Here is a 27151-nt window from a genome sequence, read left to right as displayed (position 1 = left end):
CTGGTGGACACTGTCAGCAGACTGCTAAACTACTAGTATGAAGAAGATAGAAAAAAACTTCCACCACAGGTAGGTAGGTATACAATTATGGACGAGCACTGACGACACAGAGATAGCCACAGCCGTGGACTACCGTACTGCGTCTGCTAGTATAGAGATGATAATTAATGATATAAAAAAAAATATATATAACTACTGTTGGTATATATAATATAATGACGGACCTGGTGTAATTCAGATCTCTTTGTCTCAGGTCTCTCTCCAGCCTAGTTTGCTGTCTGTTTCCACTTCTCTTTTCTTGAGCCGCTGCCTTCTATGCCCTTGTGCACTCTCCTGACTTCTCCTGTCTGCTTACTTTGTGCCTTCCAACGCACAATGCAAACTACAGGTGGTGCTGCAGGGCCCACACCCTTTTACCTTGCCTTACAGAGCAGCTCTGGAGCTGTTACAGTGCCCAGCTGCAGCAAGAAATCAGCTTGAATGCTTCAGGTGCTGGGGCATAGCCAACAAGAGCCCCACACCGACGGAGGGTGGAGGTGTTTAATGCAAACTAGGGGTCAGCCAAGCGCCGCAAAAGGCCGCCATGCCCTGCATGCCCCTTTTCTCTTTTCATATGCAGACGAGGGTTGAAGCCAACTTTGACCCACTGCTTGGATGACATCACCATATGCAAATCCATCTGCGGCAGGCCTTCCCCCAGGAATGCTTGCACTAGTTGTTGCATTTGGTTTGTTGTTTGGGGGTGCTTCAGTATTAGGCAGCCTTCTGCCCTCCCATGTTCATCTGAAAATATGTGTTCTCCCTGCAGTTGTTGTCCCCAGATGAGAGTTCCCTTGTGCTGCCTCAGTTGAATCTCCTTTACTTGACAGAGATGTGCCTGAGCAGCGGCCCTCCCCAGCCCTATCCCAAATCATACTTATTTTGCATAGGAGATAACATGGTCATGAAGATTGTTCTCCCAGGGTTAGGTTCATTCATTGCATTCTGGGTATGCTGACCTCTGTGATTTCCCCAAATGTGGGAAACTCAACTGCATTATTTGTGGTAGTGGGGGACTGTGTTTGTGCTTTCCTCTGGTCAGCTCTGGTAAAAGTCAGATTTCTTTGTCTCAGATCTTCCTCTAGCCTTGTTCTTCTTTCAAGAGTTCCCTTGTGCTGCCTCAGTTGGATCTCCTTCACTTGACAGGGGGGTGCCCGAGCAGCGACCCTCCCCAGCTTCTAGCCCAACTCCTACTTACCTGCCAGGTTAGATACTATGATCATGAAGTTGCTTCTCCCAGGGCAAGGCTCACCCATTGCACTCTGGGTGTGCTGCCCCTGCGATTTCCCCAAATGTGGGAAACTTGACTGCATAATTTGTGTTTCCCCTAGTCGGCTCTCATATAATTCAGATCTCTTTGTCTCAGGTCTCTCTCCAGCCTAGTTTGCTGTCTGTTTCCACTTCTTTTTTCTTGAGCCCCTCCCTTCTACACCCTTGTGCACTATCCTGACTTCTCCTCCTGTCTGCTTACTTTGTGCCTTCCGATGCACAATGCAAACTACAGGTAGTGCTGCAGGGCCCACACCCTTTTACTTGCCTTACAGAGCAGCTCTGGAGCTGTTACAGTGCCAAGCTGCTGAAAGAAATCAGCTTGAATGCTTCAGGGGCTGGGGCATGGCCAACATGAGCCCCACACCGAAGGAGGGTGGGGGTGTTTAATGCGAACTAAGGGTCATCCAAGCGCCGCAAAAGGCCGCCCTGCCCTGCATACCCCTTTTCTCTTTTCATATGCAGATGAGGGTTCCAGCCAACTTTGGCCCACTGCTTGGATGACATCACTGTATGCAAATCCGTCTTCTGCAGACCTTCCCCCAGGAATGCTTGAACTAGTTGTTGCATTTGGTTTGTTGTTTGGGGGTGCTTCAGTATTAGGCAGCCTTCTGCCCTCCCATGTTCATCTGAAAATATGTGTTCTCCCGGCAGTTGTTGTCCCCAGATGAGAGTTCCTTTGTGCTGCCTCAGTTGAATCTCCTTTACTTGACAGAGATGTGCCTGAGCAGCGGCCCTCCCCAGCCCTTTCCCAAATCATACTTATTTTGCATAGGAGATACCATGGTCATAAAGATTGTTCTCCCAGGGTGAGGTTCATTCATTGCATTCTGGGTATGCTGACCCCTGTGATTTCCCCAAATGTGGGAAACTCAACTGCATTATTTGTGGTAGTGGGGGACTGTGTTTGTGTTTTCCTCTGGTCAGCTCTGGTAAAAGTCAGATTTCTTTGTCTCAGATCTTCCTCTAGCCTTGTTCTTCTTTCGAGAGTTCCATTGTGCTGCCTCAGTTTGATCTCCTTCACTTGACAGGGGGGTACCCAAGCAGCGACCCTCCCCAGCTCTAGCCCAACTCCTACATACCTGCCAGGTGAGATACTATGATCATGAAGGTGCTTCTCCCAGGGCAAGGCTCACCCATTGCACTCTGGGTGTGCTGCTCCTGCGATTTCCCCAAATGTGGGAAACTTGACTGCATAATTTGTGTTTCCCCTGGTCGGCTCTCGTATAATTCAGATCTCTTTGTCTCAGGTCTCTCTCCAGCCTAGTTTGCTGTCTGTTTCCACTTCTCTTTTCTTGAGCCGCTGCCTTCTATGCCCTTGTGCACTCTCCTGACTTCTCCTGTCTGCTTACTTTGTGCCTTCCAACGCACAATGCATACTACAGGTAGTGCTGCAGGGCCCACACCCTTTTACTTGCCTTTCAGAGCAGCTCTGGAGCTGTTACAGTGCCCAGCTGCTGCAAGAAATCAGCTTGAATGCTTCAGGGGCTGGGGCATAGCCAACATGAGCCCCACACCGACGGAGGGTGGAGGTGTTTAATGCGAACTAAGGGTCATCCAAGCGCCGCAAAAGGCCGCCATGCCCTGCATACCCCTTTTCTCTTTTCATATGCAGATGAGGGTTCCAGCCAACTTTGGCCCACTGCTTGGATGACATCACCGTATGCAAATCCGTCTTCTGCAGACCTTTTCCCAGGAATGCTTGTACTAGTTGTTGCATTTGGTTTGTTGTTTGGGGGTGCTTCAGTATTAGGCAGCCTTCTGCTCTCCCATGTTCATCTGAAAATATGTGTTCTCCCTGCAGTTGTTGTCCCCAGATGAGAGTTCCCTTGTGCTGCCTCAGTTGAATCTCCTTTACTTGACAGAGATGTGCCTGAGCAGCGGCCCTCCCCAGCCCTATCCCAAATCATACTTATTTTGCATAGGAGATACCATTGTCATGAAGATTGTTCTCCCAGGGTGAGGTTCATTCATTGCATTCTGGGTATGCTGACCCCTGTGATTTCCCCAAATGTGGGAAACTCGACTGCATTATTTGTGGTAGTGGGGGACTGTGTTTGTGCTTTCCTCTGGTCAGCTCTGGTAAAAGTCAGATTTCTTTGTCTCAGATCTTCCTCTAGCCTTGTTCTTTTTTCGAGAGTTTCCTTGTGCTGCCTCAGTTGGAGCTCCTTCACTTGACAGGGGGGTGCCCGAACAGCGACCCTCCCCAGCTCTAGCCCAACTCCTACTTACCTGCCAGGTGAGATACTATGATCAGGAAGGTGCTTCTCCCAGGGCAAGGCTCACCCAATGCACTCTGGGTGTGCTGCTCCTACGATTTCCCCAAATGTGGGACACTTGATTACATAATTTGTGTTTCCTCTGGTCGGCTCTCGTATAATTCAGATCTCTTTGTCTCAGGTCTCTCTCCAGCCTAGTTTGCTGTCTGTTTCCACTTCTCTTTTCTTGAGCCGCTCCCTTCTATGCCCTTGTGCACTATCCTGACTTCTCCCGTCTGCTTACTTTGTGCCTTCCAAAGCACAATGCAAACTACAGGTAGTGCTGCAGGGCCCACACCCTTTTACTTGCTTTACAGAGCAGCTCTGGAGCTGTTACAGTGCCCAGCTGCTGCAAGAAATCAGCTTGAATGCTTCAGGGGCTGGGGCATAGCCAACATGAGCCCCACACCGAAGGAAGGTGGAGGTGTTTAATGCGAACTAGGGGTCATCCAAGCGCCGCAAAAGGCCGCCATGCCCTGCACACCCCATTTTTATTTTCATATGCAGACGAGGGTTGAAGCCAACTTTGACCCACTGCTTGGATGACATCACCATATGCAAATCCATCTGCTGCAGGCCTTCCCCCAGGAATGCTTGCACTAGTAGTTGCATTTGGTTTGTTGTTTGGGGGTGCTTCAGTATTAGGCAGCCTTCTGCCCTCCCATGTTCATCTGAAAATATGTGTTCTCCCTGCAGTTGTTGTCCCCAGATGAGAGTTCCCTTGTGTTGCCTCAGTTGAATCTCCTTTACTTGACAGAGATGTGCCTGAGCAGCGGCCCACCCCAGCCCTATCCCAAATCATACTTATTTTGCATAGGAGATACCATGGTCATGAAGATTGTTCTCCCAGGGTGAGGTTCATTCATTGCACTCTGGGTATGCTGACCCCTGTGATTTCCCCAAATGTGGGAAACTCGACTGCATTATTTGTGGTAGTGGGGGACTGTGTTTGTGCTTTCCTCTGGTCAGCTCTGGTAAAAGTCAGATTTCTTTGTCTCAGATCTTCCTCTAGCCTTGTTCTTCTTTCGAGAGTTCCCTTGTGCTGCCTCAGTTGGATCTCCTTCACTTGACAGGGGGTGCCCGAGCAGCAATCCTCCACAGCTCTAGCCCAACTCCTACTTACTTGCCAGGTGAGATACTATGATCTTCACTGTTAGGGCAATCAGGATGTGGAATTCCCTGCCAGGGAAGGTGGTAATGGCGGACTCTGTAATTGGATTTAAAAAAGGAATGGATACATTTCTGAATGAAAAAGCTATCCAAGGTTATAATACTTAAAATATCAACATGGTTATTCCGGGGGTAACATGAGTTATAGTAGTTAACTAGTCATAAAACATTATTCAGCAAGTATGTAGAATCATCACAACTTAAAACAGGTTGAACACGATGGGCAATTTGCCTCTATTCAACCTCAAAAACTATGTTACTATATGTTACTATATTACTATGTTACTGTAGTATACAGAACACCACAATGTAATGAGCAGTGATAGTGAGCACTGATGAGGATACTAGAACTGACACTGAGCAGCAAGATGCAGCACTGGACTATTAGTAATGTACTGTAGTATGCTGAGCACCACAATGCAGCACAAGACAATGAGCAGTGATACTGAGCACTGATGAGGATACTACTGAGAACTGACACTGAGCAGGAGAGACACACTACTAGTATTACTGAGCAGCAATAAGTAACCACTGATACTGAGCACTGATATTGAGATTTCCACTGAGAGAACATAGCCACGTCCTCTCCGCTCTCTCTTCAATGCACGAGTAAAAATGGCGGCAACGCGCAGCTCTTTATATGGAATCCGAATCTCGCGAGAATCCGACAGCGGGATGATGACATTTTCCCTTGTTCAGGTTTTCCGAGTCAGGCGGGAACAACCGAGCCTGCCTCGGACCAGTGTAAACCACGTGGAGTTCGTCGGGAATTCGGTTCTCGGAGAACCGAACCCGCTCCTCTCTACCTTATACCCATCAATTTTTTTATTTTCAATCTAAGCCCCTGCAGTTTTCTGTAAGCATCTGCTTCGCTATGATGATCAACAAGTCACAAGGGCAAACACTCAGGGCTTGAGGCGTAGATCTTAGGACCAGCTGCTACAAGCATGGCAGAGGTGTCACTATCACTGGTGACACCCAGAGAGGTGGCGAGGGAGATTGTAATGCAGTGCGCGCAGATAAGCAGTGCAATGGTAAAAAGGAGGCATGGTTTCATAGGTAGGGACGTGGCCTGGTGGCCTGAATCTACATTTTGTTGCTCCGGGTGTCCCGGGGGTTGGGGGCTGCACCCGGGGACTAGTGTGTGTGCGGTGCTGGCTCCTGCACAGTGACAGTGCATGGCCACCGAGCATGACGCCTCCATTCTTGACCATGCTGTAATTGCAGTCGCACTGCAGTTCAGCGTGATCATAAAAAATGGTGTAGCCTCCTGCTGGTGCAGACTGTATGTGCGCGCAGGAAGCCGCCACCATTTTTGTGATCACAGCGGCTGAATGTGATGTCATACAGCCGCTGTGACCACGCCCCCTGTGTCTCCTCCGTTGCAGACCCCATTTTGAAGCCTTGCCCCCGCACCGCTCCATCCCTGACTTGGAAATGGAGTGTTGCTGACCCCCCTCTCCCCCCCCCCCCCGCCCCGATTGACAGGCAGAGGCGATCGCATTCTCTGCGGGGTGCCGCAGAAAATGTAGGCACATGCGTATGCTCTTAGCAATTTTTGCAGTTGGATCGCTTATTGTGATTGCAATCCAACCTGAATCAGGCCCTATTACCTATCACAATGCGCTGCGGGCAGTACAAAATTGGGTTAATATAGGAGTAAAACTCCCAGACCTGTGCTCCTTAACTGTACCTGGTGGCTAGTGGAGCGGCTGCCCAGTAATCAGTGTCCACGCCAGTGCGCACACGGTCCACCCCCTACGGCCACGCTCCCCTTCATCAGCGGCCTCGTGATCCGGAAGGGCGGTGTGTGTGTGACTGACCTTAGGAAGAAACTGGAGCCTCCGCTGCAGTGACCCAGCAACCAGGGCACGGGAGTATACAGCGCCGCTGGGAGTGATGAAGCTGCAGTAAAGATGTCTATTAGACCTAGCCTGCTGCAGCCCTTGTAGATTCTCATAAAACAAGTTCTTCTTTTCTTGTCAAAATTAATAGCTAAGAATAGGCTGCTTGAGGCAGGCCCCTGTTAAGAGGCCTGCTACTGAAGGCACCAACTACAAACTGAGCTCCCTGTTCATGGAAGCGGGGTTATAGAGGAGAATGCACTGAGCATCTTGGGAACAGTCAAAAGCTTTGAGCCGGTTGGTGCCTCAGATCAAGATCCTACTCTACACCCCAATGTGAATCCTTGTGGAGTCCAGTGTACCCCACAGAAGAAATTAATGTGTCACACCCATTGGCAGCAACCTTAGAATAGCTGCTGACGGGCACAATTGAGAAAGGAAGGGGGGGGGGGGACATTTGAATCCAGCACATAGATGCAATTCAAATATGTAATTTGTACCTTCCTATTTTAAAATATAATGGATGAACCTCACCCTGTGAGAACAATCTTCATGATCAAGAGATCTCATATGCAAAATAAGTATGAGTTGGGATAGGGCTGGGGAGGGTGGCTGCTCGGGCAGCCCCTCCCCCGTCAAGTTAAGGAGATTCAACTGAGGACGCACAAGGGAACTCTCGTCTGGGGACAACAACTGCAGGGAGACCACATCTGTTCAGATGAACATGGGAGGGTGGAAGGCTGCCTAATATTGAAGCACCATCAAATATCAAACCATATGCAACAACTAGTACAAGCATTCCAGGGGGAAGGTCTGCAGAAGACGGATTTGCATACGGTGATGTCATCCAAGCAGTGGACCAAAGTTGGCTGGAACCCTCATCTGCATATGAAAAGAGAAAAGGGGCATGCAGGGCATGGCGGCCTTTTGCGGTGCTTGGATGACCCCTAGTTCGCATTAAACACCCCCACCCTCCTTTGGTGTGGGGCTCATGTTGGCCATGCCCCATCCCCTGAAGCATTCAAGCTGATTTCTTGCAGCAGCTGGGCACTGTAACAGCTCCAGAGCTGTTCTGTAAGGCAAGTAAAAGGGTGTGGGCCCTGCAGCACCACCTGTAGTTCGCATTGTGCGTTGGAAGGCACAAAGTAAGCAGACGGGAGGAGAAGTCAGGATAGTGCGCAAGGGCATCCTTTTATCTTAGTCCGTAGAGGATGCTGGGGTCACATTAAGAACCATGGGGTATAGACGGGATCCGCAAGAGACATGGGCACTTTAAGACTTTCAAAGGGTGTGAACTGGCTCCTCCCTCTATGCCCCTCCTCCAGACTCCAGTTATAGGAACTGAGCCCAGGGAGACGGACATTTCGAGGAAAGGATTTATTGTTAAACTAAGGTGAGCATCTTACCAGCTCACACCTTAAGCATGCCGCAGAATGTGGCATTCAACAGAACACAAGCCAACGGCATGAACAATTGCAGCAAAAAGCTGACCAGAACCATAACACAACATGTGTATAACCACAAGTAATAACTGCAGACACAGTATGGACTGGGACGGGTGCCCAGCATCCTCTACGGACTAAGAGAAAAGGATTTACCGGTAGGTATTAAAATCCTATTTTCTCATACGACCTAGAGGATGCTGGGGTCACATTAAGAACCATGGGGTTATACCAAAGCTCTTGAACGGGTGGGAGAGTGCGTACGACTCTGCAGCACCGAATGACCCAACTTGAGGTTATCATCAGCCAAGGTATCAAACTTGTAAAACTTAGCAAAAGTGTTTACTAAATAGCTGCTCGGCAAAATTGCAATGCCGAGACTCCCCGACCAGCTGCCCAGGATGAACCCACCTTTCTAGTAGAATGGGTCTTCACCTATTTCAGTAACGGCAATCCTGCCGTGGAATGAGCATGCTGAATCTTACCACAGATCCAGCGCATAATGGTCTACATGGAAGCAGGACACCCAATCCTGTTGGGAGCATACAGGACAAACAGAGCCTCTGTTTTCCTAATCTGAACCGTTCTGGTGACATAAATTTTCAAAGTTCTGACCACAGCCAGAGACTTTGACTCAACGAAGGTGTCAGTGGCCAAAGGCACCATGTGGAAAGATGAACCACCTTCGGCAGAAATTGTTGACGTGTCCTCAATTCTGCTCTATCTTCATGAAAGATCAAATAAAGGATCTTGTGATACTGCATGGTTTGTACTGTTTTCCATGTGCTCCCAGATCTTTCAAGCAAGTAGCATGGTCAAGAAAGTTCTGTTTGAAAAGTAACAACATTTACTGTCATTGTTATAGAATTTGGGAGAAAAAACAAGAAGAAATCTGCACTGTTGACGCACTGGACAGAATGAATGAATCATAAAATATAACCTTTATTAAGTATGTATTAAAATTGGATAAATATTAATATTATTATCCCAAACTGCAGTGAAACATAAAGGTTAAAATCACAGAACTAACATACATGTGCATAAGAAGAATAAAGAGATGTGAAAAAAAGGTTTAAAAAGCGTGTCCGTGTGTGATTATTTTTGAAGGCACAACCCTGGCGGGGTTGTTTATATAGATATATATGTTGCTAATAATCACTTTCTAGCGTAATGTTATTAAATAGCTGTTAGTATCTATGTCGTCAGGTACCACTGGGTCGTATCCTATATACTCCCTTCACTCAATAGGGGTTACCTCCCGGGAAGCCATCCCCATTGGCGAATTTGTGGGGGTGATTGAGTATAACCGGTAAGCTAACCTCCAATTTGTGGGGTGCTTAGGTAGATGGGGATCACTTATTTCTCTGTGTCCCCTAAGACTATATTCCTAAATTCAATACCATAGGGGGATAGCTTTCTATATCGGATAAGGAATCACTTGATAGGGAAATCTCTATGCATCATGGAAAGATCATATTTATTAATATCCAAACTAAAAAAATGATGAATAGCTTTAATTTAGCTGTTTAGATATAGTTAATTGGCGAGATATACCAACAGGTGCGGTTGCCTTAAGGAATATGGCAATTCCAATATAAATAGCAGCCCTCCTTCATATAATCAGCCAGATCTTATTAAATCTGGTCCAGATATAGCCGTTCAGATATACTTAATTGACAACATATATCAATCGGTGGGGTTGCCTTAAGGAATATAGCAATTCCAATTCTCATATAAATAGCAACCTTCCTTCATATATTCAGCCAGATCTTATTTAATCTGATCTAGGCGTAGGCAATAATGCTTTCCTTAGAGGTATAGCCACCTCAATTCTTATTAGGAAGCAAAGTGTCTGTCATAATGGTTTATCCAATTCATCTAAGAAATAATATATTCCATGTGTCAGAGATTCATTACTCTCTATTTACACTGTTAAAGAGTTAATTCTTATTATGTTACAGTGTAATGAAATTATCATATAGGGAGATGTGGCAATTCCATGTGCTATATATATAATAACCCTTAGTGGTCCAGATTCCACAATGAGGAATTTTCTTATAAACCGCTGAAACACACAGCTGTTTGACTGACTTCCAAATATATCTATCTCACTTTGTAACAGTCTTATGATAGAGAAACTGTTACATATTCGGTCACTTAGTTATCTAAAGGTAAACAGACTCAGTGTGAGGGTAATATAATATATCAAATGCGCTGTCAATAATCGTGGTAACTGGTGTAATAATGTGGTATATTGAGTATGCTAGTAAGGCATATAACTGCTCTCCAGCCTTTAAGTGTTACCAATCAATTTGTTACACTGTAAAGGATTTATGGTGTCCTGTTAGGACATGCAGCTGCTAGGCTGACTCAAAGATTTATCCATTTGTAACAATTATGTAACAGTTATATACATGTTACTGGTATTACATAGAAATAGTATGACACAGGCCAGCAGTCCCATGTGTCTAGATTCCACAATAGGAGATTTTCTTTGTCTTATAAACTGCTGGAACACACAGCTGCTAGACTGACTTCAAATATATATATTACTTTGTAACAGTCTTATAGTAAAGAGACTGTTACACACTGTCATTTAGTTATCTCAAGGTTAGCAGATTCTGTGTGAGGATAGTGTTCTGTTAGAACATGCAGCTGCTAGGCTGACTCATAGAAAATGTATCCATTTGTAACAAATGACACATACAGCATTAAATTAATATCTATAGCAGCCCATGTGACATCTCTACTCTTATCATAATTGTCTGGTTATTGCCAATCTGGACAGCAGGAGTGATATATATTCACTAGTCCCAATATCCCATCATATAAATATACCCACACTGATATACTTTCTTATCAAGAGTTATTAGTAGCTATCTGTATGCACTTTAGACATTGTAATTGCTAAGTGACATCATATCTAGTGTATTCCTTTCTTATAGCTCAGCTTCTATTCCCTATTAGTGGAGACTAACAGCTAACATCATAATCATATATTTTTGTTTTATAACATTTCACATGAGTCAAATACACGAGGACACGCCGTGCCCTACACGCGTGTTTCACTGCATCTATGGCAACTTACATTAAAGCTAACAAGAAAGCACACTCGTTCTGTCTTTAAACAGATAAAAGAAACCCCAATAATATGGGGCATGCAAAAATTTAGATAAAACTCAGTTTTGCTCCTCTCCACGGAAATCTTTAGTAAAAGGCGAAAGATTTGTTCGTTCTGAAGAGAAACCAGAGCATGACCAAGATTCCACCTGTCGCCTGAGTGCCATGCCAGCGGTCCTCATTCAGCTCAAAGTGAGCACCCAATATGAAAGAAAGAAAGCAGATTTCTCACCAGGCTTCCCCTTGCTATAAGCATGGTTTGTACTCTTTTCCATGTGCTCCCAGATCTTTCAAGCAATTAGTATGGTCAAGAAAGTTCTGCTTGAAAAGAAACAGACATTTACTGTCATTGTTATACAAATAAACTTACATTAAAGCCAACAAGAAAGCTCACTCGTTCTGTCTTTAAACTGATAAAAGAAACCCCAATAATATGGGGCATGCAAAAATTGAGATAAAACTCAGTTTTGCTCCTCTCCACGGATAATCTTTAATAAAAGGCGAAAGATTTGTTCATTCTGAAGAGAAACCAGAGCATGACCAAGATTCCACCTGTCGCCTGAGTGCCATGCCAGCAGTCCTCATTCAGATCAAAGTGAGCGCCCAATTTGAAAGAAAGCAGATTTCTCACCTGGCTTCTCCTTGCTATAAGCATGGTTTGTACTGTATTCCATGTGCTCCCAGATCTTTCAAGTAAGTAGCATGGTCAAGAAAGTTCTGTTTGAAAAGAAACAAACATTTACTGTAATTTCTATGAAAATGAGCTTTCATTAAAGCACACTCATTCTATCTTTAAACAGATAAAAGAAACCCCAAAAAGATGGGGCATGCAAAAATTGAGGTAAAACTCAGTTTTGCTCCTCTCCACGGAAATCTTTAGTAAAAGGCGAAAGATTTGTTCGTTCTGAAGAGAAACCAGAGCATGACCAAGATTTTCATCTGAAAATATGTGTTCTCCCTGCAGTTGTTGTCCCCAGATGAGAGTTCCCTTGTGCTGCCTCAGTTGAATCTCCTTTACTTGACAGAGATGTGCCTGAGCAGCGGCCCTCCCCAGCCCTATCCCAAATCATACTTATTTTGCATAGGAGATACCATGGTCATGAAGATTGTTCTCCCAGGGTGAGGTTCATTCATTGCATTCTGGGTATGCTGACCCCTGTGATTTCCCCAAATGTGGGAAACTCGACTGCATTATTTGTGGTAGTGGGGGACTGTGTTTGTGCTTTCCTCTGGTCAGCTCTGGTAAAAGTCAGATTTCTTTGTCTCAGATCTTCCTCTAGCCTTGTTCTTCTTTCGAGAGTTCCCTTGTGCTGCCTCAGTTGGATCTCCTTCACTTGACAGGGGGTGCCCGAGCAGCAATCCTCCACAGCTCTAGCCCAACTCCTACTTACCTGCCAGGTGAGATACTATGATCTTCACTGTTAGGGCAATCAGGATGTGGAATTCCCTGCCAGGGAAGGTGGTAATGGCGGACTCTGTAATTGGATTTAAAAAAGGAATGGATACATTTCTGAATGAAAAAGCTATCCAAGGTTATAATACTTAAAATATCAACATGGTTAATCCGGGGGTAACATGAGTTATAGTAGCTAACTAGTCATAAAACATTATTCAGCAAGTATGTAGAATCATCACAACTTAAAACAGGTTGAACACGATGGGCAATTTGCCTCTATTCAACCTCAAAAACTATGTTACTATATGTTACTATATTACTATGTTACTGTAGTATACAGAAAACCAAAATGCAATGAACAGTGATAGTGAGCACTGATGAGGATACTAGAACTGACACTGAGCAGCAAGATGCAGCACTGGACTATTAGTAATGTACTGTAGTATGCTGAGCACCACAATGCAGCACAAGACAATGAGCAGTGATCTGAGCACTGATGAGGATACTACTGAGAACTGACACTGAGCAGGAGAGACACACTACTAGTATTACTGAGCAGCAATAAGTAACCACTGATACTGAGCACTGCTATTGAGATTTCCACTGAGAGAACATAGCCACGTCCATTCCGCTCTCTCTTCAATGCACGAGTAAAAATGGCGGCAACGCGCAGCTCTTTATATGGAATCCGAATCTCGCGAGAATCCGACAGCGGGATGATGACATTTTCCCTTGTTCAGGTTTTCCGAGTCAGGCGGGAACAACCGAGCCTGCCTCGGACCAGTGTAAACCACGTGGAGTTCGTGGGGAATTCGGTTCTCGGAGAACCGAACCCGCTCCTCTCTACCTTATACCCATCAATTTTTTTATTTTCAATCTAAGCCCCTGCAGTTTTCTGTAAGCATCTGCTTCGCTATGATGATCAACAAGTCACAAGGGCAAACACTCAGGGCTTGAGGCGTAGATCTTAGGACCAGCTGCTACAAGCATGGCAGAGGTGTCACTATTACTGGTGACACCCAGAGAGGTGGCGAGGGAGATTGTAATGCAGTGCGCGCAGATAAGCAGCGCAATGGTAAAAAGGAGGCATGGTTTCATAGGTAGGGACGTGGCCTGGTGGCCTGAATCTACATTTTGTTGCTCCGGGTGTCCCGGGGGTTGGGGACTGCACCCGGGGACTAGTGTGTGAGCGGTGCTGGCTCCTGCACAGTGAAAAGGCATGGCCACCCAGCATGACGCCTCCCTTCTTGACCATGCTGTAATTGCAGTCGCACTGCAGTTCAGCGTGATCATAAAAAATGGTGTAGCCTCCTGCTGGTGCAGACTGTATGTGCGCGCAGGAAGCCGCCACCATTTTTGTGATCACAGCGGCTGAATGTGATGTCATACAGCCGCTGTGACCACGCCCCCTGTGTCTCCTCCATTGCAGACCCCATTTTGAAGCCTTGCACCCGCACCGCTCCATCCCTCACTTGGAAATGGAGTGTTGCTGACCCACCTATCCCCCCCCCCCCCGCCCCGATTGACAGGCAGAGGCGATCGCATTCTCTGCGGGGTGCCGCAGAAAATGCAGGCACATGCGTATGCTCTTAGCAATTTTTGCAGTTGGATCGCTTATTGTGATTGCAATCCAACCTGAATCAGGCCCTATTACCTATCACAATGCGCTGCGGGCAGTACAAAATTGGGTTAATATAGGAGAAAAACCCCCAGACCTGTGCTCCTTAACTGTACCTGGTGGCTAGTGGAGCGGCTGCCCAGTAATCAGTGTCCACGCCAGTGCGCACACGGTCCACCCCCTACGGCCACGCTCCCCTTCAACAGCGGCCTCGTGATCCGGAAGGGTGGTGTGTGTGTGACTGACCTTAGGATGAAACCGGAGCCTCCGCTGCAGTGACCCAGCAACCAGGGCACGGGAGTATACAGCGTCGCTGGGAGTGATGAAGCTGCAGTAAAGATGTCTATTAGACCTAGCCTGCTGCAGCCCTTGTAGATTCTCATAAAACAAGTTCTTCTTTTCTTGTCAAAATTTATAGCTAAGAATAGGCTGCCTGAGGCAGGCCCCTGTTAAGTGGCCTGCTACTGAAGGCACCAACTACAAACTGAGCTCCCTGTTCATGGAAGCGGGGTTATAGAGGAGAATGCACTGAGCATCTTGGGAACAGTCAAAAGCTTTGAGCCGGTTGGTGCCTCAGATCAAGATCCTACTCTACACCCCAATGTGAATCCTTGTGGAGTCCAGTGTACCCCACAGAAGAAATTAATGTGTCACACCCATTGGCAGCAACCTTAGAATAGCTGCTGACGGGCACAATTGAGAATGGAAGGGGGGGGGGGACATTTGAATCCAGCACATAAATGCAATTCAAATATGTAATTTGTACCTTCCTATTTTAAAATATAATGGATGAACCTCACCCTGTGAGAACAATCTTCATGATCAAGAAATCTCATATGCAAAATAAGTATGAGTTGGGATAGGGCTGGGGAGGGTGTCTGCTCTGGCAGCCCCTCCCCCGTCAAGTTAAGGAGATTCAACTGAGGAAGCACAAGGGAACTCTCGTCTGGGGACAACAACTGCAGGGAGACCACATCTTTTCAGATGAACATGGGAGGGCGGAAGGCTGCCTAATACTGAAGCACCATCAAATATCAAACCATATGCAACATCTAGTACAAGCATTCCTGGGGGAAGGTCTGCAGCAGACGGATTTGCATACAGTGATGTTATCCAAGCAGTGGGCCAAAGTTGGCTGGAACCCTCATCTGCATATGAAAAGAGAAAAGGGGCGTGCAGGGCATGGCGGCCTTTTGCAGTGCTTGGATGACCCCTAGTTCTCATTAAACACCCCCACCCTCCTTTGGTGTGGGGCTCATGTTGGCCATGCCCCATCCCCTGAAGCATTCAAGCTGATTTCTTGCAGCAGCTGGGCACTGTAACAGCTCCAGAGCTGTTCTGTAAGGCAAGTAAAAGGGTGTGGGCCCTGCAGCACCACCTGTAGTTCGCATTGTGCGTTGGAAGGCACAAAGTAAGCAGACGGGAGGAGAAGTCAGGATAGTGCGCAAGGGCATCCTTTTCTCTTAGTCCGTAGAGGATGCTGGGGTCACATTAAGAACCATGGGGTATAGACGGGATCCGCAAGAGACATGGGCACTTTAAGACTATCAAAGGGTGTGAACTGGCTCCTCCCTCTATGCCCCTCCTCCAGACTCCAGTTATAGGAACTGTGCCCAGGGAGACGGACATTTCGAGGAAAGGATTTATTGTTAAACTAAGGTGAGCATCTTACCAGCTCACACCTTAAGCATGCCGCAGAACGTGGCATTCAACAGAACACAAGCCAACGGCATGAACAATTGCAGCGTGGCCTAAGTAAAAGGGGGTGTGACTTCGCGGGAGGACCCGCGATCGCGAGTCACGCCCCCGTTTTCGGCACTGAGGGGGCATGCCCAGCGCTCTGTGAGCCGCTGGCATGCCACCTCTCCCTCTGACTTCAGTGAATAGACGCTGTGCGCATGCGCACAGCGTCTATTCACCGCTGCTCTGCTAAGCAGGGCAGCGACAGACAGAGCCTCCCAACTGTCCTCCCCACCGCGGGACACTGCGGCCCGCAGGTGGGACAGCGGGACAGTCCCCAAAAAACGGGACTGTCCCGCGAAAATCGGGACAGTTGGGAGGTATGATATGGGGCATGCAAAAATTGAGATAAAACTCAGTTTTGCTCCTCTCCACGGAAATCTTTAATAAAAGGCGAAATATTTGTTAGTTCTGAAGAGAATCCAGAGCATGACCAAGATTCCACCTGTCGCCTGAGTGCCATGCCAGCAGTTCTCATTCAGCTGAAAGTGAGCACCCAATTTGAATGAAAGAAAGCAGATTTCTCACCAGGCTTACCCTTGCTATAAACATGGTTTGTACTCTTTTCCATGTGCTCCCAGATCTTTCAAGCAATTAGTGTGGTCAAGAAAGTTCTGTTTGAAAAGAAACAAACATTTACTGTAATTTCTATGCAAATGAGCTTACATTAAAGCACACTCGTTCTATCTTTAAACAGATAAAATAAAACCCCAATAAGATGGGGCAAGGAAAAAATGAGATAAAACTCAGTTTTGCTCCTCTCCACGGAAATCTTTAGTAAAAGGCGAAAGATTTGTTCGTTCTGAAGAGAAACCAGAGCATGACCAAGATTCCACCTGTCGCCTGAGTGCCATGCCAGCAGTTCTTATTCAGCTCAAAGTGAGCACCCAATTTGAAAGAAAGAAAGCAGATTTCTCACCAGGCTTCCCCTAGCTATAAACATGGTTTGTATTTTTTTCCATGTGTTCCCAGATCTTTCAAGCAATTAGTATAGTCAAGAAAGTTCTGTTTGAAAAGAAACAAACATTTACTGTCATTTCTATGCAAATGAGCTTACATTAAAGCACACTCGTTCTATCTTTAAACCGATAAAATAAAACCCCAATAAGATGGGGCATGCAAAATTTGAGATAAAACTCAGTTTTGCTCCTCTCCATGGAAATCTTTAGTAAAAGGCGAAAGATTTGTTCGTTCTGAAGAGAAACCAGAGCATGACCAAGATTCCACCTGTCGCCTGAGTGCCATGCCAGCCAGGGCCGGCTCCAGGCCTACTAGCACCCTGAGCGAGAAAATGTAAAAGTGCCCCCCCCCCATGCGCGCGCCGAAGGCGCGCGCGCCCTTGGAAAAGTGGGTGTGGCCTCTTGAAAAAGTGGGCGTGGTCTCGTCCCCCAGCAGTGCCAGCTACACATGACATGCCCTCCAGCAGTGCCAGCTACACGTGCTAGTGTTCACTTTTTAGGGCAGGTTGCTGATCACAGGGAGGGCACATTTTTAAGTTAGGTGGGCAAAATGATGTACATACTGTAATGCTTGTTGTTCCCATTTCCACACGCTAAAGCATGGACAGTGCGCGCCGAAGGCGCGCAGCAAAAATTTAGGGGAGTTACTTCGTGGGGAAGGTGCGTAGCCACATTATAGTGGCAATTCACATTACACCACACAGTAGTGCAGCTAATACACATTGCACCAGGTAGAACCTCCTATAAGAGCACGTTAGACACATTGCGCCAGGTAGAGCACTGAGACACACTGCCCAGCCACAGACGCCTAGCGGGAACACTACATGATATGCCCCCCAGCAGTGCCAGCTACACATGACATGCCCCCCAGCAGTGCCAGCTACACGTGACATGCCCCCCAGCAGTGCCAGCTACATAAATGGCCACACAGTTCCAGATGGATAAATGCCCCCACAGCGCAGATATGCCCCCACAGTGCCACATACATTAATGCCCTCACAGTGCAAGATATGCCCCCACAGTGCAAGAAATGTCCCCACAGTGCAAGAAATGCCCCCACAGTGCAAGAAATGCCCCCACGGTGCCAGATACATAAATGCCCCCACGGTGCCAGATACATAAATGCCCCCACGGTGCCAGATACATAAATGCCCCCACGGTGCCTGATACATAAATGCCCCCACGGTGCCAGATACATAAATGCCCCCACGGTGCCAGATACATAAATGCCCCCACGGTGCCAGATACATAAATGTCCCCACGGTGCCTGATACATAAATGCCCCCACGGTGCATGATACATAAATGCCCCCACGGTGCATGATACATAAATGCCCCCACGGTGCCTGATACATAAATGCCCCCACGGTGCCTGATACATAAATGCCCCCACAGAGCCAGATAAATGCCCCCACAGTGCCAGATATGTCCCCACAGTGCCAGATATGCCCCCACAGTGCCAGATATGCCCCCACGGTGCCAGAAATGCCCCCACAGTGCCAGATAAATGCCCCCAGTGCCAGATAAATGCCCCCACAGTGCCAGATAAATGCCCCCACAGAGCCAGATAAATGCCCCCACAGTGCCAGAAATGCCCCCACAGTGCCAGAAATGCCCCCACAGTGCCAGATATGCCCCCACAGTGCCAGATATGCCCCCACAGTGCCAGATATGCCCCCACAGTGCCTGATATGTCCCCACAGTGCCAGAAATGCCCCCACAGTGCCAGAAATGCCCCCACAGTGCCAGATAAATGCCCCCACAGAGCCAGATAAATGCCCCCACAGAGCCAGATAAATGCCCCCACAGAGCCAGATAAATGCCCCCACAGTGCCAGAAATGCCCCCACAGTGCCAGAAATGCCCACACAGTGCCAGAAATGCCCCCACAGTGCCAGAAATGTCCCCACAGTGCCTGATATGTCCCCACAGTGCCAAATATGCCCCCACAGAGCCAGATATGCAATGCCCCCACAGTGCCAGAAATGCCCCCACAGTGCCAGAAATGCCCCCCACAGAGCCAGAAATGCCCCCACAGTGCCAGAAATGCCCCCACATAACCAAAAATGCCCCCTGTGTGCCAGAAATGCCCCCACAGTGCGGATCTCCCCCCCCCCCCAAAAAAAAAAAATACCTGCGGCGCTGGGGAGGAGTACTGCTGTCCGCCTGTGTGGGAGCGCTGGCGGGCGGGCGGGAGGCCGGGCGAGTGAGCCTGAGCCTGGGTCCGGGCTGGCGGGCGGGTGGGCGGCCACTTGTGCAGGCGGGCTATGCGCGGCGCCGGCGTCTGACGTTAGATACCGGCGCCGCGCAGCGCGCATACACAGCGCGACCGCCAAATGCTGCAGCAGCACACACACAGGGCCGGCTCCAGCATCGAATATGGCGGCGCCAGCGCGTGGCGCCCATTAAGGGTGGCGCCCTGCGCGGCCGCTCTATTCGAACATGCCTAGAGCCGGCCCTGATGCCAGCAGTCCTCATTCAGCTCAAAGTGAGCACCCAATTTGAAAGAAAGAAAGCAGATTTCTCACCAGGCTTCCCCTTGCTATAAGCATGGTTTGTACTCTTTTCCATGTGCTCCCAGATCTTTCAAGCAATTAGTATGGTCAAGAAAGTTCTGCTTGAAAAGAAACAGACATTTACTGTCATTGTTATACAAATAAACTTACATTAAAGCTAACAAGAAAGCACACTCGTTCTGTCTTTAAACTGATAAAAGAAACCCCAATAATATGGGGCATGCAAAAATTGAGATAAAACTCAGTTTTGCTCCTCTCCACGGAAATCTTTAATAAAAGGCGAAATATTTGTTAGTTCTGAAGAGAAACCAGAGCATGACCAAGATTCCACCTGTCGCCTGAGTGCCATGCCAGCAGTCCTCATTCAGATCAAAGTGAGCGCCCAATTTGAAAGAAAGCAGATTTCTCACCTGGCTTCTCCTTGCTATAAGCATGGTTTGTACTGTATTCCATGTGCTCCCAGATCTTTCAAGCAAGTAGCATGGTCAAGAAAGTTCTGTTTGAAAAGAAACAAACATTTACTGTCATTTCTATGCAAATGAGCTTTCATTAAAGCACACTCATTCTATCTTTAAACCGATAAAAGAAACCCCAAAAAGATGGGGCATGCAAAAATTGAGGTAAAACTCAGTTTTGCTCCTCTCCACGGAAATCTTTAGTAAAAGGCGAAAGATTTGTTCGTTCTGAAGAGAAACCAGAGCATGACCAAGATTTTCATCTGAAAATATGTGTTCTCCCTGCAGTTGTTGTCCCCAGATGAGAGTTCCCTTGTGCTGCCTCAGTTGAATCTCCTTTACTTGACAGAGATGTGCCTGAGCAGCGGCCCTCCCCAGCCCTATCCCAAATCATACTTATTTTGCATAGGAGATACCATGGTCATGAAGATTGTTCTCCCAGGGTGAGGTTCATTCATTGCATTCTGGGTATGCTGACCCCTGTGATTTCCCCAAATGTGGGAAACTCGACTGCATTATTTGTGGTAGTGGGGGACTGTGTTTGTGCTTTCCTCTGGTCAGCTCTGGTAAAAGTCAGATTTCTTTGTCTCAGATCTTCCTCTAGCCTTGTTCTTCTTTCGAGAGTTCCCTTGTGCTGCCTCAGTTGGATCTCCTTCACTTGACAGGGGGTGCCCGAGCAGCAATCCTCCACAGCTCTAGCCCAACTCCTACTTACCTGCCAGGTGAGATACTATGATCTTCACTGTTAGGGCAATCAGGATGTGGAATTCCCTGCCAGGGAAGGTGGTAATGGTGGACTCTGTAATTGGATTTAAAAAAGGAATGGATACATTTCTGAATGAAAAAGCTATCCAAGGTTATAATACTTAAAATATCAACATGGTTAATCCGGGGGTAACATGAGTTATAGTAGCTAACTAGTCATAAAACATTATTCAGCAAGTATGTAGAATCATCACAACTTAAAACAGGTTGAACACGATGGGCAATTTGCCTCTATTCAACCTCAAAAACTATGTTACTATATGTTACTATATTACTATGTTACTGTAGTATACAGAAAACCAAAATGCAATGAACAGTGATAGTGAGCACTGATGAGGATACTAGAACTGACACTGAGCAGCAAGATGCAGCACTGGACTATTAGTAATGTACTGTAGTATGCTGAGCACCACAATGCAGCACAAGACAATGAGCAGTGATACTGAGCACTGATGAGGATACTACTGAGAACTGACACTGAGCAGGAGAGACACACTACTAGTATTACTGAGCAGCAATAAGTAACCACTGATACTGAGCACTGATATTGAGATTTCCACTGAGAGAACATAGCCACGTCCATTCCGCTCTATCTTCAATGCACGAGTAAAAATGGCGGCAACGCGCAGCTCTTTATATGGAATCCGAATCTCGCGAGAATCCGACAGCGGGATGATGACATTTTCCCTTTTTCAGGTTTTCCGAGTCAGGCGGGAACAACCGAGCCTGCCTCGGACCAGTGTAAACAACGTGGAGTTCGTGGGGAATTCGGTTCTCGGAGAACCGAACCCGCTCCTCTCTACCTTATACCTATCAATTTTTTTATTTTCAATCTAAGCCCCTGCAGTTTTCTGTAAGCATCTGCTTCGCTATGATGATCAACAAGTCACAAGGGCAAACACTCAGGGCTTGAGGCGTAGATCTTAGGACCAGCTGCTACAAGCATGGCAGAGGTGTCACTATCACTGGTGACACCCAGAGAGGTGGCGAGGGAGATTGTAATGCAGTGCGCGCAGATAAGCAGCGCAATGGTAAAAAGGAGGCATGGTTTCATAGGTAGGGGCGTGGCCTGGTGGCCTGAATCTACATTTTGTTGCTCCGGGTGTCCCGGGGGTTGGGGGCTGCACCCGGGGACTAGTGTGTGAGCGGTGCTGGCTCCTGCACAGTGAAAGGGCATGGCCACCCAGCATGACGCCTCCCTTCTTGTCCATGCTGTAATTGCAGTCGCACTGCAGTTCAGCGTGATCATAAAAAATGATGTAGCCTCCTGCTGGTGCAGACTGTATGTGCGCGCAGGAAGCCGCCACCATTTTTGTGATCACAGCGGCTGAATGTGATGTCATACAGCCGCTGTGACCACGCCCCCTGTGTCTCCTCCGTTGCAGACCCCATTTTGAAGCCTTGCCCCCGCACCGCTCCATCCCTGACTTGGAAATGGAGTGTTGCTGACCCACCTATCCCCCCCCCCCGCCCCGATTGACAGGCAGAGGCGATCGCATTCTCTGCGGGGTGCCACAGAAAATGCAGGCACATGCGTATGCTCTTAGCAATTTTTGCAGTTGGATCGCTTATTGTGATTGCAATCCAACCTGAATCAGGCCCTATTACCTATCACAATGCGCTGCGGGCAGTACAAAATTGGGTTAATATAGGAGAAAAACCCCCAGACCTGTGCTCCTTAACTGTACCTGGTGGCTAGTGGAGCGGCTGCCCAGTAATCAGTGTCCACGCCAGTGCGCACACGGTCCACCCCCTACGGCCACGCTCCCCTTCATCAGCGGCCTCGTGATCCGGAAGGGTGGTGTGTGTGTGACTGACCTTAGGATGAAACCGGAGCCTCCGCTGCAGTGACCCAGCAACCAGGGCATGGGAGTATACAGCGCCGCTGGGAGTGATGAAGCTGCAGTAAAGATGTCTATTAGACCTAGCCTGCTGCAGCCCTTGTAGATTCTCATAAAACAAGTTCTTCTTTTCTTGTCAAAATTTATAGCTAAGAATAGGCTGCCTGAGGCAGGCCCCTGTTAAGTGGCCTGCTACTGAAGGCACCAACTACAAACTGAGCTCCCTGTTCATGGAAGCGGGGTTATAGAGGAGAATGCACTGAGCATCTTGGGAACAGTCAAAAGCTTTGAGCCGGTTGGTGCCTCAGATCAAGATCCTACTCTACACCCCAATGTGAATCCTTGTGGAGTCCAGTGTACCCCACAGAAGAAATTAATGTGTCACACCCATTGGCAGCAACCTTAGAATAGCTGCTGACGGGCACAATTGAGAATGGAAGGGGGGGGGGACATTTGAATCAAGCACATAAATGCAATTCAAATATGTAATTTGTACCTTCCTATTTTAAAATATAATGGATGAACCTCACCCTGTGAGAACAATCTTCATGATCAAGAGATCTCATATGCAAAATAAGTATGAGTTGGGATAGGGCTGGGGAGGGTGGCTGCTCGGGCAGCCCCTCCCCCGTCAAGTTAAGGAGATTCAACTGAGGAAGCACAAGGGAACTCTCGTCTGGGGACAACAACTGCAGGGAGACCACATCTTTTCAGATGAACATGGGAGGGCGGAAGGCTGCCTAATACTGAAGCACCATCAAATATCAAACCATATGCAACATCAAGTACAAGCATTCCTGGGGGAAGGTCTGCAGCAGACGGATTTGCATACAGTGATGTTATCCAAGCAGTGGGCCAAAGTTGGCTGGAACCCTCATCTGCATATGAAAAGAGAAAAGGGGCGTGCAGGGCATGGCGGCCTTTTGCAGTGCTTGGATGACCCCTAGTTCTCATTAAACACCCACACCCTCCTTTGGTGTGGGGCTCATGTTGGCCATGCCCCATCCCCTGAAGCATTCAAGCTGATTTCTTGCAGCAGCTGGGCACTGTAACAGCTCCAGAGCTGTTCTGTAAGGCAAGTAAAAGGGTGTGGGCCCTGCAGCACCACCTGTAGTTCGCATTGTGCGTTGGAAGGCACAAAGTAAGCAGACGGGAGGAGAAGTCAGGATAGTGCGCAAGGGCATCCTTTTCTCTTAGTCCGTAGAGGATGCTGGGGTCACATTAAGAACCATGGGGTATAGACGGGATCCGCAAGAGACATGGGCACTTTAAGACTATCAAAGGGTGTGAACTGGCTCCTCCCTCTATGCCCCTCCTCCTGACTCCAGTTATAGGAACTGTGCCCAGGGAGACGGACATTTCGAGGAAAGGATTTATTGTTAAACTAAGGTGAGCATCTTACCAGCTCACACCTTAAGCATGCCGCAGAACGTGGCATTCAACAGAACACAAGCCAACGGCATGAACAATTGCAGCAAAAAGCTGACCAGAACCATAACACAACATGTGTATAACCACAAGTAATAACTGCAGACACAGTATGGACTGGGACGGGTGCCCAGCATCCTCTACAGACTAAGAGAAAAGGATTTACCGGTAGGTATTAAAATCCTATTTTCTCATACGACCTAGAGGATGCTGGGGTCACATTAAGAACCATGGGGTTATACCAAAGCTCTTGAACGGGTGGAAGAGTGCGTACGACTCTGCAGCACCGAATGACCCAACTTGAGGTTATCATCGGCAAGGATGCAGTGGCGTTAATGTTTCCTGGTGTCAACCTGTATTATTTCAGTAGATATTGAAATGAGGATGCATCTTGCTGCCTTTCCAATGAAGCAAGTTTAATTTAGTAATAGGTGAAAAACCATCCCTACAAAGATGTTAATCAGATACTTGGCTTTGTGGACACTTTTCAGAGAACAAATTTGTTAGCATAAAAATAAAGCCAGAAAATGAAGAGCTGTTTAATCACTCAATTGGATTTTTTTGCCAGCATATTTCTTTTTCTCTGCAAACCACTGCTAAATTGTGCTTCCTAGCTGTTTTTATAAAATCACTGAATCAAATCTAACTCTGATTACATCAGAGAAGGCCAGGTACCCTACACCATAACAGGGGTTTTTGAAATTTTGACTTGTCTACTTAAAGATCACCAAAATCTGATAACAAGGTCAATTACATCCCTGGGTGGGATTGAACCACCAACCCTTTGGTTAATAACCAATCACACTAACCAATTGCGCCACAGAGACACTTTGCAAAAGTCCATACTGACAAAGGCTAATAAGCATTCATCTAGAACGTTTCCTAGAAAAACTTTTAAAAGTCAATAATCTGGAGAGTTTTTGTAAGATGTTTCTTCCATCAACCAACGAAGAAACACATTGTTACTTTCCCATGATGAGTGAGTGCTTCAAGATCTCTTGCACTTACATGTGCAGCAGAGTACTGTAATGAAAGCATGCTGGGTTCATAACCCAGAGGTAGGCAGATTGAAACTATCCTCTGCTATATGCATTTTTTTTTGTTAATTAAAGTAATCCAAAACTGGGATTGATATTTTTTCTCTTTTATTTTTACTTAAAGTACAATAACTTTTACCATTTTAATATGTTTTAATAGTATATTGACAGTATTGTTTTCTTTCAAAAATCCACTTAATTTTCTTTACCCGATTATTAAAATGGTAATTGACAAAAACAAACTACATTGTCACCAGAAGAGCAATACAAAATGTACAAGTGATATATTAAAATCATCTTTCCAGCTTGAATTTCAATGATGCATTGGGGCAACGATTTTGTGAGAAACATCTTCACCCTTAAATAAAGATTTTCTTAATTCCTTACCTGTGTGCTAATTAGATATCACCTTGTTTTCACATTAAACAGACTTCCACATGAGAAAGCAGCAAGGATGCAGTGGCGTTAATGTTTCCTGGTGTCAACCTGTATTATTTCAGTAGATATTGAAATGAGGATGCATCTTGCTGCCTTTCCAATGAAGCAAGTTTAATTTAGTAATAGGTGAAAAACCATCCAAGAGCTGTTTAATCACTCAATTGGATTTTTTTGCCAGCATATTTCTTTTTCTCTGCAACCCACTGCTAAATTGTGCTTCCTAGCTGTTTTTATAAAATCACTGAATCAAATCTAACTCTGATTACATCAGAGAAGTCTAAATACCTAACACCATAACAGGGGGTTTGAAATTTTGACTTGTCTACTTAAAGATCACCAAAATCTGATAACAAAGTCAATTACATCCCTGGGTGGGATTGAACCACCAACCTTTTGGTTAATAGCCATACACACTAACTGATTGCGCCACAGCGACACTTTGCAAAATTACATACTGACAAAGGCTAATAAACAATCATCTAGAGATCTGAACAAAAGGGAAAGGGGTATTATTCCACGCTGTTTGTGGTACCGAAGCCGGACGGCTCGGTGAGACCTAATTTAAATCTGAAATCCTTGAACACTTACATACAAAGGTTCAAATTCAAGATGGAGTCACTCAGAGCGGTGATGGCAAACCGGGAAGAAGGGGATTATATGGTGTCTCTGGACATCAAGGATGCTTATCTCCATGTCCCAAATTACCCTTCTCACCAAGGGTACCTCAGGTTTGTGGTACAGAACTGTCACTATCAGTTTCAGACGCTGCCGTTTGGTTTGTCCACGGCACCCCGGGTCTTTACCAAAGTAATGGCCGAAATGATGATACTCCTTCGAAGGAAGGGAGTTTTAATTATCCCTTACTTGGACGATCTCCGGATAAGGGCAAGATCCAGGGAACAGTTGGTAGTCGGGGTAGCACTATCTCAGGTAGTGTTGCGGCAGCACGGTTGGATTCTTAATATTCCAAAATCGCAGCTGATCCCGACGACACGTCTTCTATTCCTAAGGATGATCCTGGACACAGTCCAGAAAATAAGAATTTACTTACCGATAATTCTATTTCTCATAGTCCGTAGTGGATGCTGGGGACTCCGAAAGGACCATGGGGAATAGCGGCTCCGCAGGAGACTGGGCACAAAGTAAAAGCTTTAGGACTAGCTGGTGTGCACTGGCTCCTCCCCCTATGACCCTCCTCCAAGCCTCAGTTAGGATACTGTGCCCGGACGAGCGTACACAATAAGGAAGGATTTTGAATCCCGGGTAAGACTCATACCAGCCACACCAATCACACCGTACAACTTGTGATCTGAACCCAGTTAACAGCATGATAACAAAGAGATAGGCATTGGAAAATTCAGGGCTATAACAAGTAGATGAAGCACTAACAGGAGGCTTTAAAATTTTCATTCTAGTGTCTTTCGTTTGGGAGAAAAATGCAAAGGTACAATACAGCTTTTCCTTGCCGATATCTCTCTTTTGCAAAGAGATAGGCATTGGAAAATTCAGGGCTATAACGTGTAGATGAAGCATTAACAGGAGGCTTTAAAATTTTCATTCTAGTGTCCTTCGTTTGGGAGAAAAATGCAAAGGTACAATACAGCTTTTCCTTGCCGATATCTCTCTTTTGCAAAGAGATAGGCATTGGAAAATTCAGGGCTATAACGTGTAGATGAAGCACTAACAGGAGGCTTTAAAATTTTTATTCTAGTGTCCTTCGTTTGGGAGAAAAATGCAAAGGTACAATACAGCTTTTCCTTGCCGATATCTCTCTTTTGCAAAGAGATAGGCATTGGAAAATTCAGGGCTATAACGTGT

General features: G+C 46.7%; 16 non-coding genes and 1 pseudogene across 16 annotated transcripts; 9 read left to right on the top strand and 8 right to left on the bottom strand.

The window, feature by feature from the left end:
* Positions 1-912: 912 nt before the first annotated feature.
* Positions 913-1076, top strand: LOC135031730 (U1 spliceosomal RNA). Its single transcript, XR_010227373.1, has one exon. It is a non-coding gene; the product is annotated as a U1 spliceosomal RNA (small nuclear RNA).
* Positions 1077-1229: 153 nt separating this feature from the next.
* Positions 1230-1364, top strand: LOC135031759 (U1 spliceosomal RNA; annotated as a pseudogene).
* A 702-nt stretch (positions 1365-2066) lies between these two features.
* On the top strand, positions 2067-2230 carry LOC135031716 (U1 spliceosomal RNA). The gene has a single exon (XR_010227360.1). It is a non-coding gene; the product is annotated as a U1 spliceosomal RNA (small nuclear RNA).
* A 152-nt stretch (positions 2231-2382) lies between these two features.
* LOC135031746 (U1 spliceosomal RNA) lies at positions 2383-2545 on the top strand. The gene has a single exon (XR_010227390.1). It is a non-coding gene; the product is annotated as a U1 spliceosomal RNA (small nuclear RNA).
* Positions 2546-3216: 671 nt separating this feature from the next.
* Positions 3217-3380, top strand: LOC135031722 (U1 spliceosomal RNA). The gene has a single exon (XR_010227366.1). It is a non-coding gene; the product is annotated as a U1 spliceosomal RNA (small nuclear RNA).
* Positions 3381-3532: 152 nt separating this feature from the next.
* LOC135031687 (U1 spliceosomal RNA) lies at positions 3533-3695 on the top strand. Its single transcript, XR_010227335.1, has one exon. It is a non-coding gene; the product is annotated as a U1 spliceosomal RNA (small nuclear RNA).
* A 671-nt stretch (positions 3696-4366) lies between these two features.
* LOC135031721 (U1 spliceosomal RNA) lies at positions 4367-4530 on the top strand. The gene has a single exon (XR_010227365.1). It is a non-coding gene; the product is annotated as a U1 spliceosomal RNA (small nuclear RNA).
* A 6631-nt stretch (positions 4531-11161) lies between these two features.
* LOC135031700 (U5 spliceosomal RNA) lies at positions 11162-11277 on the bottom strand. The gene has a single exon (XR_010227344.1). It is a non-coding gene; the product is annotated as a U5 spliceosomal RNA (small nuclear RNA).
* A 286-nt stretch (positions 11278-11563) lies between these two features.
* On the bottom strand, positions 11564-11680 carry LOC135031708 (U5 spliceosomal RNA). Its single transcript, XR_010227352.1, has one exon. It is a non-coding gene; the product is annotated as a U5 spliceosomal RNA (small nuclear RNA).
* A 270-nt stretch (positions 11681-11950) lies between these two features.
* On the bottom strand, positions 11951-12066 carry LOC135031697 (U5 spliceosomal RNA). The gene has a single exon (XR_010227341.1). It is a non-coding gene; the product is annotated as a U5 spliceosomal RNA (small nuclear RNA).
* Positions 12067-12210: 144 nt separating this feature from the next.
* On the top strand, positions 12211-12374 carry LOC135031692 (U1 spliceosomal RNA). Its single transcript, XR_010227338.1, has one exon. It is a non-coding gene; the product is annotated as a U1 spliceosomal RNA (small nuclear RNA).
* Positions 12375-16214: 3840 nt separating this feature from the next.
* On the bottom strand, positions 16215-16327 carry LOC135031711 (U5 spliceosomal RNA). Its single transcript, XR_010227355.1, has one exon. It is a non-coding gene; the product is annotated as a U5 spliceosomal RNA (small nuclear RNA).
* Positions 16328-16602: 275 nt separating this feature from the next.
* LOC135031702 (U5 spliceosomal RNA) lies at positions 16603-16718 on the bottom strand. The gene has a single exon (XR_010227346.1). It is a non-coding gene; the product is annotated as a U5 spliceosomal RNA (small nuclear RNA).
* Positions 16719-16993: 275 nt separating this feature from the next.
* LOC135031704 (U5 spliceosomal RNA) lies at positions 16994-17109 on the bottom strand. The gene has a single exon (XR_010227348.1). It is a non-coding gene; the product is annotated as a U5 spliceosomal RNA (small nuclear RNA).
* Positions 17110-19570: 2461 nt separating this feature from the next.
* On the bottom strand, positions 19571-19686 carry LOC135031707 (U5 spliceosomal RNA). The gene has a single exon (XR_010227351.1). It is a non-coding gene; the product is annotated as a U5 spliceosomal RNA (small nuclear RNA).
* Positions 19687-19956: 270 nt separating this feature from the next.
* Positions 19957-20072, bottom strand: LOC135031696 (U5 spliceosomal RNA). Its single transcript, XR_010227340.1, has one exon. It is a non-coding gene; the product is annotated as a U5 spliceosomal RNA (small nuclear RNA).
* Positions 20073-20216: 144 nt separating this feature from the next.
* On the top strand, positions 20217-20380 carry LOC135031757 (U1 spliceosomal RNA). Its single transcript, XR_010227399.1, has one exon. It is a non-coding gene; the product is annotated as a U1 spliceosomal RNA (small nuclear RNA).
* Positions 20381-27151: the final 6771 nt, after the last annotated feature.

The sequence above is a fragment of the Pseudophryne corroboree genome, unplaced genomic scaffold (genome assembly GCF_028390025.1).
Source record: "Pseudophryne corroboree isolate aPseCor3 unplaced genomic scaffold, aPseCor3.hap2 scaffold_526, whole genome shotgun sequence".
NCBI classification, from domain to species: Eukaryota; Metazoa; Chordata; class Amphibia; order Anura; family Myobatrachidae; genus Pseudophryne; species Pseudophryne corroboree.
Note: the sequence above shows the minus strand (reverse complement) of the source record. Positions and strands in the feature narration are given on the sequence as shown.